This window comes from Eubalaena glacialis, chromosome 13 (assembly GCF_028564815.1).
Source record: "Eubalaena glacialis isolate mEubGla1 chromosome 13, mEubGla1.1.hap2.+ XY, whole genome shotgun sequence".
Taxonomy (NCBI): Eukaryota; Metazoa; Chordata; class Mammalia; order Artiodactyla; family Balaenidae; genus Eubalaena; species Eubalaena glacialis.
The window spans coordinates 84,844,857-84,862,656 of record NC_083728.1 but is presented as its reverse complement, the minus strand read 5'-3'; the positions used below and the strand labels follow the sequence as shown (position 1 = coordinate 84,862,656).

General features: G+C 56.2%; 1 protein-coding gene across 6 annotated transcripts in view; it reads left to right on the top strand.

Annotated features, from left to right (window-relative positions):
• Nucleotides 1–16,157: 16,157 nt before the first annotated feature.
• The window catches only part of GTF2IRD1 (GTF2I repeat domain containing 1), a 112,794-nt gene continuing 111,151 nt past the window's right edge, over nucleotides 16,158–17,800 (top strand). For all 6 annotated transcript variants that reach the window (XM_061208562.1, XM_061208565.1, XM_061208563.1 and 3 more), the window contains exon 1: nucleotides 16,158–16,366. The gene's annotated coding sequence lies outside the window, so the exon portion shown is untranslated. The remainder of the gene's footprint in view (nucleotides 16,367–17,800) is intronic.

Sequence of the window (17,800 nt, the reverse complement as noted above, 5' to 3'; positions counted from 1 at the left end):
CTCCCAGAGCAAGGGGGTCCCCACTTGGGGTGTGTGTGTTGTCTTCTTTGGCACCTTAGAAATGTTAATTGAGGGACATTATGCAAAGAAGCCCAGATTGGAGATGCTCATTTGAATCCCAACAAGGTTCTATATTAAAAATAGCAGGAGGAGGAGGTAGCTTTGGGCTTGGAGGGAGGCAGCCGACCCTGTGCCCCGGGAAGGTCCAGACTCTTGGGCCCCTGGTGGGGCATCCAGGTCTCAGAGCCTGAGTGTGGTCCACAGCTCTGCCAGCCCGGGGTCTCCACGAGTCCCTTTAGCACACTGGACACCCAAGCAATGATTCTAAGACTCAGATCTGACCCCGTCACTCTTCTGTATATAACCTGCTGAGGCTGTCCGTTGCCCTGAGGATGAAACCTCAGCCCTGCGCTCAAGGCCTGTCGTGTCTGGTCCCTCAGCCTCATCTCCCACCATGTCCTCAGGGCTCCCCGGCGCTCCAGCCAAGGGAGCATCCTTTCTGATCACCCGGCCTCACCCTCACGCGAAGCCGTTGCACAGGCCACTCCTGCATCCTGCAACAACAGTGTCTCCTCTTTCCCACCAGGACAGCTACGTCATTCTTCCAGCATCGGCAGCTCAAAGGCACCTTCCCGGCGCCTCCAGGCGAGGCTGGTTATCTCTGTCTCTGCTCTTCCACAAACTTCTCCTGTAGCGCCTGTTCTTAGAACTGATGTGTCTGTGGGTCTAGCCATCCTGGGCTACATGCACCCCAAGGTCAGGGGCCACATTGGGGACCTCCCCTGGGCCTGCCCCCCGCCAGAGCCAGCCCTTCTGCACAGAGCACGTTGAGGGGGGAGTGTCAGAAATAATCACAGGGCTGCCTCCATGGGCCCCGCCATGTACCCCTCCCTCCAGAGATGGCCGAACTGGCCTGGGTGACTTTGGGTCCCCCACCCCGACCTGTCCTCAAGGACATCAGGGGGAAGGGAGGGGAGTGAGGAGGGAGGCTGGTTATTAATTAAAAAGCAAGTCATGTGCAGGTCCTGCCTCATTCCAATAAAAACCGTCAAGGGTATTAATTACCAGATCTGGTGATAGACGCGGGGTAGGTTTACTCAGGCCGGGTAAGGATGCTGGTGGTCAGAATGTCAATGAGCGCGCAGCCTCTGTGGCTCGGGCCTGGGCCAAGGAGGGGCTGGGAGCTGAGGGGCACCTTGGGTGGACGTTGGTAATGAAATAACACCACTGCCAGTTACCTCCTGCCGAGCAGTTCCCGAGTTCCAGGCAGGGCCCACGTGACCGCTTTTATGTGCCTTCTGTCATCTCACTCCCTACAGCCTCATGAGATTGGTCCTATTTTTATCTCCATTTTTCAGCTGGGGACATTTGGGCACAGAGAGGTTTTGTAACTTGACAAGGTCACACAGCTAGCAAGTGGCTGCACGAGGACACCAGTCTGGGTTCTTAACCACAGGGACACGAGGACCTAGACGGGCTGGCTAGCATCATCAAGCAGGCGGTCATCGCACAGGTGGGGAAACTGAGGCAGGAGAGGGCGTCACTTGCCCAAATCATACTGCACGTTGGTGGAATGGAAACCATGTCCCAGGGTGCTCAGTCCAGGAGTCTCTCTCCTCCTCAGCAGCTAAGTATGTGTGTTGGGGGTTCCCACCAAGAAGGAATAGGGTGGAGGGGCCTCAGGTGGGCCAGGGTTTGGGGCCAAGGCCGCCTGCCCTGTCCTGCCACCCTCCACTCCTCCCCACCACCTCCCTCTGCCACCTCCCGGAAGCCTCAGGAGCCCAGCCCGTCTGAACCAACCCAGCACTCCTCTGTGTCAGCCCCAGAAGGCGGTCTCAGCCCAGCACTAGTCCCAGTGGAATTAAAATAGGCCTGACCTAAATACAAGCACAATGCCAGCACTGAAAATACGGCTGTGTCAGCAGAAACTCCAACTGGTAGGAAACCAATGCACTTTGGGATGAACACCCCCCCGCCCCAGAAAGGGGACCAGGCTGCGTGACCGTGAACACCGACAGTTCCTTATAACATCCCCGAGTGTGACGTAGAGGTGGGCAAGAGAGAAAGACACCTACCTCCCTCCTGCCGGCCTGGCTGATGGCAAGTTCACAAAGCTGATCAGGCAGCCACAGCATCATGGCTCTCACCCCAGGGAAAATGAGACCCAGAGAGGGGAGGTACCCTAGCCAAGGTTGCACAGCTCGTGGGCAGCAGAGGGCGGGAGACAGGTCTCTGGTTTCTGGGAAGGAGGACAAGCTGGGGGTGAAGGGACCAGTAAATGGGCTCCTGAAACAAAAGTTTGGGCCCATGAGGAGGACCAGCCTGGGGCTGATGCCTCTGACCGGCCTTGGGGTGGGGCACCGGGCAAGCCCCTAGGGTTCCGCAGACTCCCTTTGGTCACCAAAAAGAACCAGCCCTGCAGGTGTGCACTGATGATTTAGAAGCAGGCAAATGAGCACACTGTGCTCCCCTTGGCAGGGCGCACCTCCTGCGCCACACGGGGCCCTGCGCTCAGAAGGGCTCCACGCTCAGTTAAACGCGCTGCTGTTGCCATCTTAAAATTCTTAATAATTCTGTCATTGAACGTGTGTGTTGTAAGTGAAGTCCAACAGGACGATGAACACGCGTGGGGACAGAGGAGGTACCTGAAACGTACCCGTGTTCTGCGCCACCACAGTCACACAGTGGAGGCGATGCCCCTTGGGCATGAAGTTCCAGTGGACCGATCAAGAGCAGGAGACTCGAAGCGAGCGCAAGGTGAGCGTGTCCTACCAGGGGGCTGCTGACAACCTCGAGAAGCCCTGCTTTCTGTTCGAACCACAACCTGCTTCGAATGCAGAAAAGAAGGCAATGACTTCTAAGAATCACAAAGGACCAAGGAACCCTATCATACCCTTCCTTATCCGTTACTTCCCTGCATTAGCCAACCACTCATGCCGAAAATGAAGACATAGAAGGAAAAGAATAAGTAGGGCAACTCAGAGTTTCTTTTCCTTTTGGTCCTTTCTTACACATCATAAGCCAGAGGTAGAGGGAGTTGGTTGAATGCATGTGTATGGTAAAGTGAAATTAAAACAGTTGAGTTAGTTTTGTGCCGTGTTTCCACCTATTGGAGTAAGAATGACATACACAGGCGTGTACAAGGCATGATATAAACTGCGTAAACTCGGGGGTTCCACATATGAGTTAAACGCTCTTATAGCTGCATTTAAAACTGGCCCTGAACAACATAAAGAGGAATGGTAAAGATGAAATGGCACAATGCTAATCACTTTACATTTAAATTTTTCTTTACTTAGAATGACATTAAATAGTAAACTTTGGGGCTTCCCTGGTAGCGCAGTGGTTAAGAATCCGCCTGCCAATGCAGGGGACACAGATTCAAGCCCTGGTCCGGGAAGATCCCACATGCCGGGGAGCAACTAAGCCCGTGTGCCACAACTACTGAAGCCCGCGCGTCTAGAGCCCGTGCTCCGCAACAAGAGAAGCCACCGTAGTGAGAAGCCTGCGAGCTGCAACGAAGAGTAGCCCCCGCTCGCTGCAACTAGAGAAAGCCCGTGCACAGCAACAAAGACCCAACGCAGCCAAAAATAAATAAAATAATTAATTAATTAAAAAAATAAATAAATAAATAAATTCTAAAAAAAATAGCAAATTTTTCAAAACACCATGATATGTCGAAAGAGAGACTGCGGAAGAAAGGGAAAGTTTTATATTTTAGTACCTTTAAGGACACATTTTTCTTGCTTGTTGAACAATGAGCACCTGCCCCCCTCACCTACCCCCAACCCCCCGTTTTCATTCTGCAGTTCTGTAGCAGGCCCCGGCCCTCGGTCAGGCAGGAAGAGAAGCATGTGTTATGTGGTTTTATTTTTCTTCTTTATTCAAGTCTCTGCAAACCTGATGGAGCAGGGGCAGAGTGCTGTGGGTCCACGGCGGCCCAGAGGAGCAGCTGACCAGCCTGAGATCAGGGACTCCTTCCTGGAGGCAGCGACCTGAGAGCTGGGCCTGGAGAGGTGAACAGAATGCTGGCAGGCAAAGGGGCTTTGAGGATGCCGGGCGGCTACCCACCTTGGAGCCTCAGGGCTGAGTGCCCGGCTGGCCCTGGCTCGTGCGTCCACCTGAGCGGCAGCTCCCGGTGGCCTTGCACTGGCCCCAGAGGACCTGTCACAAGGCAAGGTGAAAGATGGTGCCCCAGGGACAGGGGGCCCAGCACTGCAGATCCAGGGCCTATAGAGGCCTACCCACACCTCATTCAATGAACGAGCATCTCTTGCACTTCTTCAGGCAGTCCTCTGGGCGCAGGACATAGAGCAGAAAATGACACAGACCAGAGTCCTGGATGCGTGGGGACAGCTGGCTGGAAATGACCAAGAGCTTGGGGAGAGATAGTCTCGGCCGTCAGCGGTGACTGGAAGCGCCGGGTCCAGCAGGGCCTCGGGTAGGACAGGCCTGGACCAACAGTATCTCAGAAGAGGACGTTGCTCTCCGGGAGCTTGGGCAGGTGACCCAGATTCCACAGGTGTCGAGGGATACCTCTCAGGAGGGCCCAGCAGGCAGGGGGCTGGTGGCCTCTGAACACATTAGAAAGTGTCTCTGCTTTGGGCAGATGCCATGCCGGGGCGCTAAGCATGATGGGCTGACCTTGGAAGCAACCTCTGAGCCTCAAGCAACCTCAAGCAACCTTGGCAGACACCACTGAGCCCTGGTGAGCTGAGTGTGGCCTGGACTTCAGTCCCGGTCACCTGCCCTCAGCCTGTCCAACCACCCAGGTCTGGCTCAGCAGGTCTAGACATCCAGTGTGTCTGTCCTCGCAGGTGCCTGGCCTGCTTCCCCCATAGGGTCCCTTAGAGCCGAGGGTAGTGGGGGGCACTCATAGCTGGTGCCGTGGAGCCTTACACATGCCAGGCACAGTGCTGACCATTCCGATGCATGGACTCATTTAGCTCCCACGGCACCTCCTCGAGGTAGGCAAGTTCCTCATTCCCATTTGATCCGTGAGGTCACTGATGCACAGAGAGGTGAGGTTATTTGCCCAGAGACACACAGCTAGCGAGGGGCAGTGCTGGGATTTACACTCTTAACCATTAGTCTGAACAACCTCTTTCTCTTTATCTCTTGGTTCCCTTAGGTTCTGGCTTAAGTGACCTCCTTTTTTTTTTTTTAAATTTTTACTGGAGTGTAGTTGGTTTACAATGCTGTGTTAGTTTCAGGTGTACAGCAAAGTGATTCAGTTACACATATACATATATCCACTCTTTTTTAGATTCTTTTCCCATATAGGCCATTACAGAGTATTGAGTAGAGTTCCCTGTGCTATACATTAGGTCCTTATTAGTTATCTGTTTTATATATAGTAGTGTGTATATGTCAGTCCCAATCTTCCAATTTATCCTTCTCGCCTAGATGGCCCCTTTTAGACCACTTAGGATGAAGCCCAGGGAAATTCATTAGAACGTTGGATAACTCCTACCATTTTGAAAAAAACAGAGGCTCAGAGAGGGAAAGGGACTTGCCTGCAGTAGCACAGCAACTCCTGACTCCTTGCTCCAGAGTAAAGCAAACAGTCCCATTCTGTCACCCAAAAGATATTTCCTTTATGAGATCTCAAAATGTCCCTCAGCCTCCGGGGACCTGGGAGGTGAGACCTCGGGGATTGGACAGTTTGTGCTGAGGGGGCAGGTGGGGGCTGAAATCCTATCCACACCAGCTCGCTGGTGCGAGATGGGGCCCTGGGCTGGGACTGGGGATGCAGAGAAGGAAATTCCAAGGCTGACACCCTGGTTCCCTGGGTCCAGGTACTCCCCCTTGTCTCCTGTACAGCAAGAACACACGTTTGCCCACAGCTCTGCCTTCCTCGGAGACCAGAGCTGACGAGTTCTTTGAATGTATTCTTCGGATTTTGCTACCTGGATGGCTTTCCCCTGTCCTGCCTCATCTCAGCAGCCCAGCCCTGAAGGTACAGCTCCTGTACCATGCGACGTCTCCACTTGAACTTCAAATGGACAATTCTCAGTTTGCCCCCTTGTTGTTGAAACCAAGTCCATTTTCTGTGACCTTGGCCCCGAGCACTGACCTCCTTTTTTTAATTCACATTGACGTGGGTTCAACCGAATTAGCATTCCCATCTTCGAGGCACTCTCTGGCGAGGGTCCACCCCGGAGTTCTGGGCCGAGGACCTCCTGTGTGAGATGCTCCTCCCGAGGGGCTGGTGGAGAAGGGCAGAGGCAGCTCGGGGGGAGGGGAGGCTGCGGGGGCATCTTCCAGGCAATGGAGACAGGAGCACGCTGCCTCTTTTATTTATTTTTCAGGCCACAAAAGCACCAGTTAAGTGTGTGTCCAGCCTGACCCTGGCGAGGAGCCCAGGCAGTTCCTCTGGGTCTGACCAGCTCCCAGTCCCTGGAGGATCCCGAGACTGTGCCAGTTGCCTGGGACCCAACAAGTGCCAGGGACCAGAGTCACCTGTGTCACCTGGATTTGGGGGTGGGCTGGCCCTGGGCTGGGGCAGGAAAAGTGGACAGAGAGGGGCATCTGGCCTCAGAACCCCCGCTCTGGGCTCGGCCCAGCTTGCCAATTGTGTTGGTCTCAGGCCCTGTTGGTCAGGGGCCCGGGGTGAGGGGACAGAAATAGGCCATCTGTGAGCTTTCCCAGGACGCTGAGGAGTCTGGGCCCATGGCCTCCGTGTGCGCTGGCATTCTCTGCTCATTCATTTATTTTCAGAGCAGGAAAGTGGATTTGAAACGCTCCTTCTGAATGTTTATCCCCGGGGGGGACTGTGGGGCTCATGAATAATGCAGCCCATCGAGGACTGGGGGCCGGCGGGCTCTGTCCTGTCCGGAAAGGCTCCAAGTCGCCAGAGACGGGCCCAGGGCACATGCCGGCTGTGCCCCTTGCTCCTTGGAGTTTGGAAAGTGTCTCTGAGCCTCTGAGCCTCCGGATATAAAATAGGAGTGTGGAGCTTCGCCCTGCCACCCACAGGGCAGCCCATGGAGGGCCAGTCCCTCCTCGCTGCCACCTCAGCCCTCTCCTGGGGCACCGGTGCACTCGCCTACAGCCTCACTCTGATCCTCAGAGCCCACCCATCTTTTCTTTCTTTCTTTCTCTCTTTATTTATTTATGGCTGTGTTGGGTCTTCGTTTCTGTGCGAGGGCTTTCTCTAGTTGCGGCGAGCGGGGGCCGCTCTTCATCGCGGTGCACGGGCCTCTCACTATCGCGGCCTCTCTTGTTGCGGAGCACAGGCTCCAGACGCGCAGGCTCAGTAATTGTGGCTCACGGGCCTAGTTGCTCCGCGGCATGTGGGATCTTCCCAGACCAGGGCTCGAACCCGTGTCCCCTGCATTGGCAGGCAGATTCTCAACCACTGCGCCACCAGGGAAGCCCGCACCCATCTTTTCTAACCACGCACTTAATAGCATCAGAGCCGGATGGTTATTCCAGGCTGCTGGAGGACGCAGGCTGAGGGGGCGCCCGGTCCCACCGAGATCCAGGGGGCTCAGCTTGGCCGAGTGGGCTGTTGGGTGGTGGCAGTGGGCACATCTCGTCCCTGTCCTCAGATGATCTGGGTGACCTCCCTTAAAGGGGCTGTTTTTACATCTGATGCAGGATGCAGTTCTTGTTCTTGTTCACCCCCTGGGCCTCCAGCCTCACTTCACCTGGGCAGGAAGCGGGGCCTCTGGATGTCAGAAATGTCCCCCGTCCCCCAGGGACTGTGCTCAGGGCAGTGGCCCTGTCCTGCCCCTTAGCCCTCTGCCAAGACCCCTCAGACCACCCCCGAGCTCCTGTGGGACTGAATCGCCAGTCAAACCCAACTTGGGTGTGGAAGGACCATCCTTTCTGTGCCCCCTCACCTCCCAGGTGGCAGTCACACCACAGCTCTGGAGAGCCCTCTGTTGGTGGGGTGACACCCTGCAGGCTTCTAAATGCTTCCTGCTGAGCCGAAAGCAGGAATGATTTAAGGTAGACACGGGGAGGATCGTTGGGGGTTAAAATGGATCAGCAAATGGCCAAGCAGAAGTTCTTCTGGAGAGGATGCGGTGGGGGACCACATACCCGCTGTGCCCCTCCTATCCCTCACCCCATCCTCAAGGTCTGGGAGGTAGTGACCTCATGCTATTCCCTATCATAATATTTACCAACAGTGCTGCAATTGAGCCAGGCAGCTCAGCAATTATAATCATGTTATCATTATTGCTGATAATTCTGATCATAAGCATAAATTATAAACAGGAGCAGGGCCCAGCGGGTAGGCGCAGGGAGGGCATGTAGGGGCAGGGAGACTGGCCTCCCTCCCCACTCACCCACTCCCGCCCCCCTCCTGTTTTCTGGCCAAGGCCAAGTGTCCCCTCTGGAGCCTGGCCCTGGGATACTGGTAGCTGCAGGTGGCCCTTTCCCGCCAGGGTCCCTGGCTGTCCTGGCCACCTCACACCGAGCCCTACTCTGCCCCACAGAAACTATTACGGTGCAATTATTACAGAGACGGTCATTCCAAAGTGATCTTTCAGTTACGCCACAGCTGCAACCATGGAGACGGCCCCAGTGCAATTATATGCCTCTCTCAGTTCTTGAAAGATTCCAGGAGAGGAGAGTCGGAGGAGACAGAGAGCAGGGACGGCGGAGACAAGAGGCGCAAGGAGAGAGAGTCGCAGAGAGCAAGAGAAGTGAGGACCCCCAGAGACAGAGAGAGACAGAAACACAGAGACAGAGAGAAACAGCAGCCCCTGAGAGAGCTGGGAGAGATAAAGGCTCAGGGAGAGAGAGATGACAGACAGCATCACTCGAAAGATGTAGGCAGAGAGACAGAGACAGATTCAGAGAGAGACAGAGATGATACGGGACAAGGAGACACAGAGGCCAGGGCAGACACAAGGACATAGAAACAGACCCAGGTGCATATTTTGCTGGAGAGAGCTACATAAAAAGACAGCAACAGATGGAGAGTAACAGAGAGAGGGATAGAGAGAGAGAGAGAAAACAGAGACCAGCAAGTCACGTGACAGCAGACAGATGAGGCCTTTTTCATTCATTCATTCATCCATTCATTCATTCAGCAAATGTTTGTAGAGCCCCACTGTGGAGGGCTGGGTGCTGGGGACCCCGAGGCACACCAGGACCCCTCCCCATGTCTGTCCTCACGTGATTTTAATGGATGAGTCAGACAGGGATTGAATCATCATTCACCCAACGTAAAATTCCAATGGGAGCAAGTGTTCAGAGTTTCTCCCCTGCTCTTTCCTAAGGGGCTCTGAGAGCCTTGGTGGGATGGGTGGCCGGGTCACTGCGGTCAGGAAGGCTGAGATCTGGAGGATGAAGAGCTGACTTGGTTAGGCGTTGGGTTTAGAAGGACTGTGTGTGCAAAGGCCCGCTTGCATGCACTGATGCAAAAGCAAAGACTTGGTTCCAAGGCCTGGACCAGACTTCCCCTTGGGAGATGGGGTGGCATGGAAGGCTGATGGGGGAGACAGGGAGACCCTGTGTGATAAGTCTTCTCCTGGGGGTGCAGCAGAAAATCCTGGGGTGGAAAGGACTATTTCAGCATGTGCTGAGGCCCTGGACCAGTGGGCCCATGGCATGGATGCCAGACGGGGCTGTTGCTTTACTATTTCCCTTGGGACCGGAGAGCGTGGCCTCGGCCACCCCCATTCCTCCTCGGGCTGAGTTGGGTGCCCCCTCTGGCTCCAGTGCACAGGGCCTCTTCATTGCTGCATACACCACATCGTTGTGTGTTCATTGTTGGCTCAGAGCTCCCAGGGGCAGGTGGAGACTGGGTCTAAAGGATGCCTGCTACAGAGAGGGCACTTTGGTGTGGAATTAGGGCTCTCCCATTGCAGGGCTGATCTGGCCCAGCCAGATGTCTGGCCTGACTGCTGGTCTGGGCACCGGCAGCCTGTGAAGGAGGAGCCAGACTGGAGTGCCGTGTGGCACAGGGGACGTGGCCATGGGCTGGAGCTGTGTGGCTGAGTGTGGGCAAACCACAGATGCCAGCGCCTGAGCGACCCTTAGAGAACATGAAGGCTAGTGCTCCCCAACCTTGAATGTGTGTCAGAAAGACCTCAGGACTGGGTTCTAAAGTGCAAAGTTCCCAACCCCTCCGGTGCCCGAGCCAACACATCTCCAGGAAGGGTCTGGACCTGCGCTTTTTTTTTTTTTCTTTTTTTTTTTTTTTTTTTGGCCACCGTGCAGCATGCAGGATCTTAGTTCCCCAACCAGGGATCAAACCCTTGCCCCCTGCAATGGAAGCACAGGGTCTTAACCACTGGACCACCAGGGAAGTCCCCGGACCTGGGCTTTTAACAAGGACAGGGGAGGAAACTGAGGCCCAAGTCCCCCCCGTCAGTAGCCGAGCTGAGATGGAAGATGCCACGACCCCCGGTTCCAGCTCGTCCACTTGCCTCACCTGGTTCCCTGCCCTTGTGTCAAGCACTGGGCTGGGGCTCAACTCACTATAGGCCTTGGGCTATGTTAGAAACCCCCTCTGCAGATGAGAAAACTGAGGCTTGGAGAAGAGAAAGTACCCAAACAACGCAGCTGAGCTTCAGTTCTTGCTGTGCTAGACTTCCAGCAGGGAGGGGGTTCCCGGCTGCTCCTCTCTTCCCCGCACCCTCCGTGGACACACACTCAGAGCGGGAAGTCCCCCCAGAGCTTTTCTACTGACTTTGCTCTTTTCCTATAGTTTCTGGGGAAGTTGCTTTGAAGTGTTTTCCCCTTGTTTTTTCCTTTTCTGGCCCTGAAGTTGTTCTAAGTCTTCACTAATTTATAACTCTAAATTTGCTTAGCAGAGCTGCTGCCTGGTACTTGCTGGAAAGTCAAGCCTGCTGGTTCCCGCTGGGGGTGGGGGTGGGAGCGGGGAGGCTGGAGGGCCAAGACCTGAGAAGCAGGGGCCCCTCGTGGGGGATGATGTGAGGAACAAAGGCTTTGCTCCCCCTTGTCCCACATCCTCCAAGTTGGGGCCACGGAAGACTCACCGGCGGCCTCAGCCTAACTTCTGAGTGGGATGATGGAATTGTAACCTTGACCGTGTTTCTCAGGTACCTGCCTGAGCCTGTTTCTTCCACAGAATGGGCTTGATGGAAGATGCTGATCACCATGCCTCGCTTAGAGTAAGCATTCAGTAAATGTTAGTTATTGTGGGTTTTTTTTGGTTTTTGGTTTTTTTTTTGGCTGTGCCGCGTGGCTTGCAGGGATTGAACCCAGGCCCACGGCAGTGAAAGCACCTAGTCTTAACCACTGGACCATCAGGGAACTCCCACGTTATTGTTATTATTAGTATTTTTCAATGGTTGCTCTGTGGAGCAGGGAAGGGAGGGATGGAAAGCGGGGGGCAGGGGGTCTACAGGGGCTTCTCAGAGGAATCAGCAGATGAAGGGAATTTCGAGGCAGCTCCAGGACCTCCACTTCTGCTCCCATCCAGAGCAGCGTATGGACTGAGCTTCTTTGTAAGAGTTTATTGGAAAAAAAGATTTTGCAACTTAAAAAGGGTTGGAAAATTACCCCACAGACTTGCATTGTCCAACACATGGCCACTAGTTACATATTAAAGTCTGTCTGGCCCAAACTGGGATGTGTTTTAAGTGTGAAATAGACACTGATTTCAAAGACTTAGTACAAGGAAAAGAATGTAAAATATCTCAATTTTTAAAAATATTACATGTTGAACACACTTTGGGTATGTTGGGTTAAATCAAATATACGACTAAAATGAATTTCACCTAGTTCTTTTACTCTTTCAACACGGCTACTAGGAAATTTAAAATTTCCTCCGTGGCATGCATTTGTGGCTCATATTCTATTTCTGTTGGCCTGCGTGGCTGTACACTACTTACCAGGGCCAAACCCCGGGGCCTGGGAGGCTGGGGCTGCAGAGCTGCCTGTGTCGTGAAAGGAAGACCTCCCTGCCTCCCAGTTGTCTGCCCCAGCTTGCCAGGGTGCCCGAAATCCCAGTACTAGGGCTTTGCTTTCTGGGGTCTGGAAAGCTTGGAAGAAGGGAGATGATTTCTGCCCTTAGCATTCTGGATGAGCCATGGAAAGAAAAATCTGGGAGGACAGGGCCCAGGCAGGGGATGAAAGGAGATGCCCGGAGGCCTGAGGGATGGCCCTTTGTTGGGGGAGGGGGTTGAAAATCTGGGTCCCAGACTTGGGGCCCCCAAGCAAGCCCATCACCAATCCTTTGCTCCTTTGCAGCCCTCACACCATCTGAGCACCCTGGCTGATAGGGATAACATTTAACATCTAGGCTTACAGATTCTCTGCTCACCTTGCCTGACCTTGTTTTATGGATCCTACATGCTGCCTTGAAAGCACATTTCCATACATCGAATCTATTTTCCCTTTGGTTTCCATGATGGAATAAGAGATAGGTTGCTCTGAAGAGAAACAGGAGTAGTTAAATCCAGAAACCATTCAAGTCTCATTTTTAAAGGCTAGATAGTTATTATCAGATAAAATCATTCTTCCTGAAAATCCAAGGAAAGCCATGGAGATGGCAGAAAAGAACGGCAGTTGGGGGGATTGGGAGTCCAGAGGTCCTCGCCTACCACTCGCCGCTGGGCTGCTGTGGGTTGATCCTTCCCCTCTCGGTACTGCGGGCTGCTTACCTGTAAGATGAGAGCATTGGGCTCACCGTCCTCACCTTTGGTCCTTGTGTTCACATCCAGGGCAGCCAAGCCCAAGGCTCCCTCTGGGCTTGTCCCAGTGTTCAGAAAAGGGATACCTTGATGGAGATGGCTAGGCTGTCCTTCTACCCTCCACTCCCACCCCCACCCCGTGGAGTCTCACCTCCAAGGAACAAGGAGCCAGAAGTGGCCCAGGATCGTGGGAACGGAAACAATGCACAAGGAGGTCAGGGACCCAGGTTGGGCCCAAACCCCCGGGGAGCAGAGGGCAGAGTCCATATGGCAGGTCTCTCGGGTGGCCAGTCTGCTGGTCAGAGACCCTGAATCAAACACACTGGGCCAGGAAGAAGAGACCGGCTCCTGCCTGGGAGTTCCTGGGCTGATGGGGAGACAGGACGCCCAGACGCACCGTCACTTCCACAAATGACCAACCATCCTACATTCCCACCTGTGAAATGGGGGCTGGCAGGCCCACCTGGTTAAGTGAATGAGGGCGTGGAAAGGGCTTTGTCATGGGAGCAATCCTGTGGCTTTGAGAGAGTTAGGAGGAAGGTGGAGAGAAGAGCCTTGGTTTCCACATCTGTGTAATAGTGGGGACCTGGCCAGGCCTGGGTGAGGATGGGGCAGGGCCAGTGCAAATGCGCTTCATAAAGCTGGCAGGAGAAGTTCCTGTAGGTGGAAAGAAGCCACTGGCAAGGATTTCTCAACCAAACTCCCCTCTCTGCTTAAGGAGATGTTGCTGCCCTTCTCTGGAGAAGGAATTGAACTTGACAGAAATGTGAGTGTCCATGACCTTGTCCTTAGAATCCCCACCTCCTTATGAAGAGCAGTCCAAGCAAAAACTCCACGTCTGACTTTGCCCCTAGATGAAACCAACAAATTTTTTAAATGAGAATTGCCCTTTGTCGAGCACCTACTATGCATCAAGCACTTTGCTAAACATTTTCCTGTATTACATGCCATTTAATCCTCATTGCAATCTTATGAAGAAAGGACTACCTTTTTTTAAAATTTATTTTTTTTATACAGCAAGTTCTAATAGGTATTAGTTATCTGTTTTATACATATTAGTGTATATATGTTCATCCCAATCTCCCAATTCATCCCCCCCACCCCCGCTTTCCCCCCTTGTGTCCATACGTTTGTTCTCTACATCTGTGTCTTTATTTCTGCCTTGCAAGCCGGTTCATCTGTACCATTTTTCTAGTTTCCACATATATGCACTAATATACAATATTTGTTTTTCTCTTTCTGACTTACTTCACTCTGTATGACAGTCTCTAGGTCCATCCACTTCTCTACAAATGACCCATTTCGTTCCTAAGAAAGGACTATCTTGACTCCATTTTACAGATGAGGAAGCTGAGGCCCAGAGAGGGCAACTAACTTGGCCTAGGACACAGCCAGTGAACGTGGAGCCAGCTGTCATACCCCAGTCACACGCAACTGAGCGGGGCCTGGACATGCCAGGCCAGGGCCTTCTGCTGTATCACACTGCCCCCAGTCTCTGCCTGGGTGAGGCTGAAGTGAGGCTGGCTGTTCCCACTGGGAGGAACAGCCCAGAGGCAGGCCGTGCCCTCTCAGCACTCCACTTGTTTGTCTGCCGCTCTGGATTCTGCCTGCAGAGGGCAGTCCTGAGCACACACCAAGCTTCCGATCCTTCAGGCCCCGGGGTCCAGAGGTTTCTGGCACTCTGCCCCTGGACTTGGGGTCCAGGAAGCATTCTGCCCAGAAACCAACAGCTCAGCCAGCCAGCCCTTCCTGGGACCAGCTTCCCCTAGCTGGGCCCACTGAGGCCATGCCTAACCCCCAAAACCTCATGGGTCTGTGCAGATGTAATGGAGGGACCATAGGCCAGTGGGCAGAATGAGGGCTATGGAGAGGGTCCCAGCAATGCCACTCACATGCTGCATGTCCCTAAGCAAGTCACTTCATCTCATTACAAAACGAGGCCAATAATACTGCCTTGCAGGCTTCATGTAAGGAATGGTGATAGCCTAGGTGATATGCCTAGTAGATATAGGTGCCTAGTAGATGCTTAACACAGCGCCCATCATCACTGTTACCTGCAGAGGCCACGCCGTGGTTCACTGAGAGGCTGCAGGAAGGGGGAAATGGAGGCTCTGAGGGGTGAACTGCCTTGCCCAAGGTCACATGGTGGTAAGAGCCAAGATTTGAAGCCACCCGGTCAGGCTCCAGACCCTGGCCCTTCCCCTTAGGCACTCTGCCACACCAGGGCCAGCACAGGGCAGGTGGGGATGTGAGTCTGAGGGGGACCACAAGACAGGGTGCTTCAAGGTGTCCCCAGGCCTCCCAGCGACAAGGAAGATGAGAGAGTATCCCCAAGAGGCCGGGGCAGCATGGGATGGAGGGAATGACTGTGGCCTCATTCCCAATCCCCTGCTCTGGCTGATACCCTCTGTGGGCAAGGCATTCATTGGGCACAAGGGCCCCTCTGGGCTTGGCCTCGGGCTGGGCAGTGTGGACACAGCCTGCCAGGGGGACACCTGGCCAGCCAAGGTCAGCCTTTACCAAGGGCCCGTTGTGTGCCCAGCAGGGCCCCAGTGGGCTTTGCTAGGACCTAGTAGATTCTCAATCTGACTCCCTCCATCTAGGCCAGGCACTCCCTGGGGTTGGGGCCTGCCTGGTCTGTTTTCCTCCCCACAGTGTCCAGCATAGCAAGGGCCTAGCACAGGGCTCAGGGCACTGCGATGAACCACCGTGCTCCTCGTGATGAATTAAGATGCACGCTTTGCAGAGGATCGGAGGTGTGCTTCTGACTCCTTAGCACGGCTGGTATGGAGGAGAAGGGGGTGGCCTGGGTCGGGGGAATCAGGAGGGCTGCCCAGACAAGATGGGACCTGACGTGTTCAACTGCATCTGCTGCGACCTTGGGCATGTCACTGCCTTCCTTTCCATCCCAGGGGACAAAGGCTGAAACAGGCACCCGGGCCAAGCCACCGGGAAATAACCTGGGCACGGCAGGGGTGACCAGCCGCTGCACTTCCAGTTTCCCCAGCGCGTGGCGCGCCGGGCCAACGGTCGCTCCGGGCCCTGGTGTCTCCCGGGGATCATCCGGGCGCCCGCTGAGTGACCTTGACCCTCCGGCCCGGCTCCTGCGCCCCGGTCTCCCGGGCCGAGCCGCGGCTTTCTAATCCGCCCCGGCCTGACCTGGGGAGGCAGAGGGGCGTCGCGGGCAGCCAGGGGGCGCCGAGGCCGCCCCTCCTGCGGGCCACCCTGGCGGCGGGCGCTGGGGCGGAGCGCGCTCAGGGCGCCGGGCGCGGGGCGGGGGCACGGCGCTCCCCCCGTGGTGCCCAGGCCGGGGCGCGGGGCGGGCAGGGCGGGCTAATCCCGTATGTAAATGGCAGCCAATGGAGGGTGGTGTTGCGCGGGGCTGGGATTAGGGCCGGGGCGAATGGCTGGCAATCTTACTGGGATTACAGAACAAAGAGCCTCCCTGCGCTCCCGCTCTCGGCTCCGCTCCCCGCGCCGCGCCCCGCCCTCCGCCGCAGCCCGCGCCGGGGGTGGGGGCCGCCGAGCGCCAGCCCCCCGGCCGGCCCGAGAGCCCCTGCCGGGCCCCCTCCCCGCCCAGCGCCCCGCTCTCCTCCCGCCCGCCCCCTCCGCCGCTCCGCGCCTCCCTCTGCTTCTCCTTCCCCCATTCTCCTGGATTAATTAAGGAGGCAGCGGCAGGAGGCTGAGTCCTGGCCGCGGGCCGGGGCCGGGGCGCCGCTGGCAGGAGCGCTTGGGGATCCTCCAAGGTAGGAGAAACTTTTGCGGGGGGCGGGCGCCGAGGCCCTTCTCCCCTCTCCTCCCACCCCCCCGGGGCCCCCGCCCCTCCCCCTCAAGGTGTTACAGAATCTGGGTCCGGCTTTTGGGTGCATTGGGAGGCACGTGATTGGGATTATAATTCGGGCCGGGGGAGGGGAGGGACGGCCGCCCCCACCTGCCGGGAGGGGGTGGCAGTCGGGAGCTGTCACCCCCCCCCCCGGCCCTTCCGGAGGTAGGGGCGCCCGGGGCGGGCAGCGGGCGCCCGCAGGCTGCTGCAGTTGGCGAATGAGGTCAGTTGTGCTGCCCAGGCGGCGGGCGCCAGTGTGGGAGCGGAGGGGGCTGGGAAGGCCGCGGCCCCCGCCCCCCAGTTCCCCCCACCTCCGCCTTTCTCGGGCCGGGCCGGTCTCCTGGCCGGTGCCCCCCACTTATAGGCTGAGTTCAGGCAGGACTGAACAGGACAGCCAGGCAGGACTGCCCCGGCACAGTGGTTCCTGTTGGGGTCCCTGGGGAGGGGGCTGGCCTGAGTGGTGGCACCTGAGCTTGTCGTGGGGTGGGGGGAAGGAGACTCAGAGGATGGCAGCGGGGGGTCGCAAAGCTTTCAGAGGAGCAAGTTGGGGATGCCCTGTCTGTGGGTGGTCTCTGAGTTCCCGCAGATGGGTGGGGAGGCCCCTGGAGCAGCCATAGGATGCTGGATGGGCTTTGGGTATGATGGGCTTAATGCCTTTACTGGGTCCCCCAGCCCCTGCCTGTGGCCAGGGAGAGGGGTGATGCCCCGGCCTGGGCCCAGGGCAGAGGGGGACAGTGCAGCTGAGAGTTCCGCCCTCCTGGCATTGCTGGAGGGGGCTCGAGCCCTGGACATCTGGCCCTGTGACCCAGGCTCCCAGGACTAGACCTGGGGTGGGAGGCTCCTGTGTCCACATCACAGCCCAAGTGAGGGAGCTCGGCATGTAGGGGTCTCCTTGCCCAGCACGTGGGGAAAGCGATGGCCTTGGGTGGAGTATGGTGCTGTTGATGTGGGGCGTGGGGCAGGCCCGGACAGCTTTTAGAGGAGTGGGCATTTGCGGGGGCTTCTCCTACTGCCCACAGCAGAAGGAAGGGGTGGCCAGAAGCTGCTCTGACCCCTCTGGCCATCGTCTCCCTCGTGTGTCTGGTTGCTCGGTGGCTAGGACTGCTGCTCCCTGGTACTGACCTGGGGCCTCCGGGCTGGGGAAGTGCCTCTGAGCAGCCCATTTATTTCAGCAGCGTCATTCCCAAAGGGTAAGGGCATCGGCATCGATTATTTATTCAGAGTGAGAGGCAGTGGTGGTGAGGAGGTTGGTGACTGCTGGCAGGGAGGGGCCGGGCACAAGGGCAAAAAGGATGGGGGCGGTCCGGTGGCCATCAGGAGCAGGGGCCCAGGAGGGTGGGAGGTACACTCTGCCTTC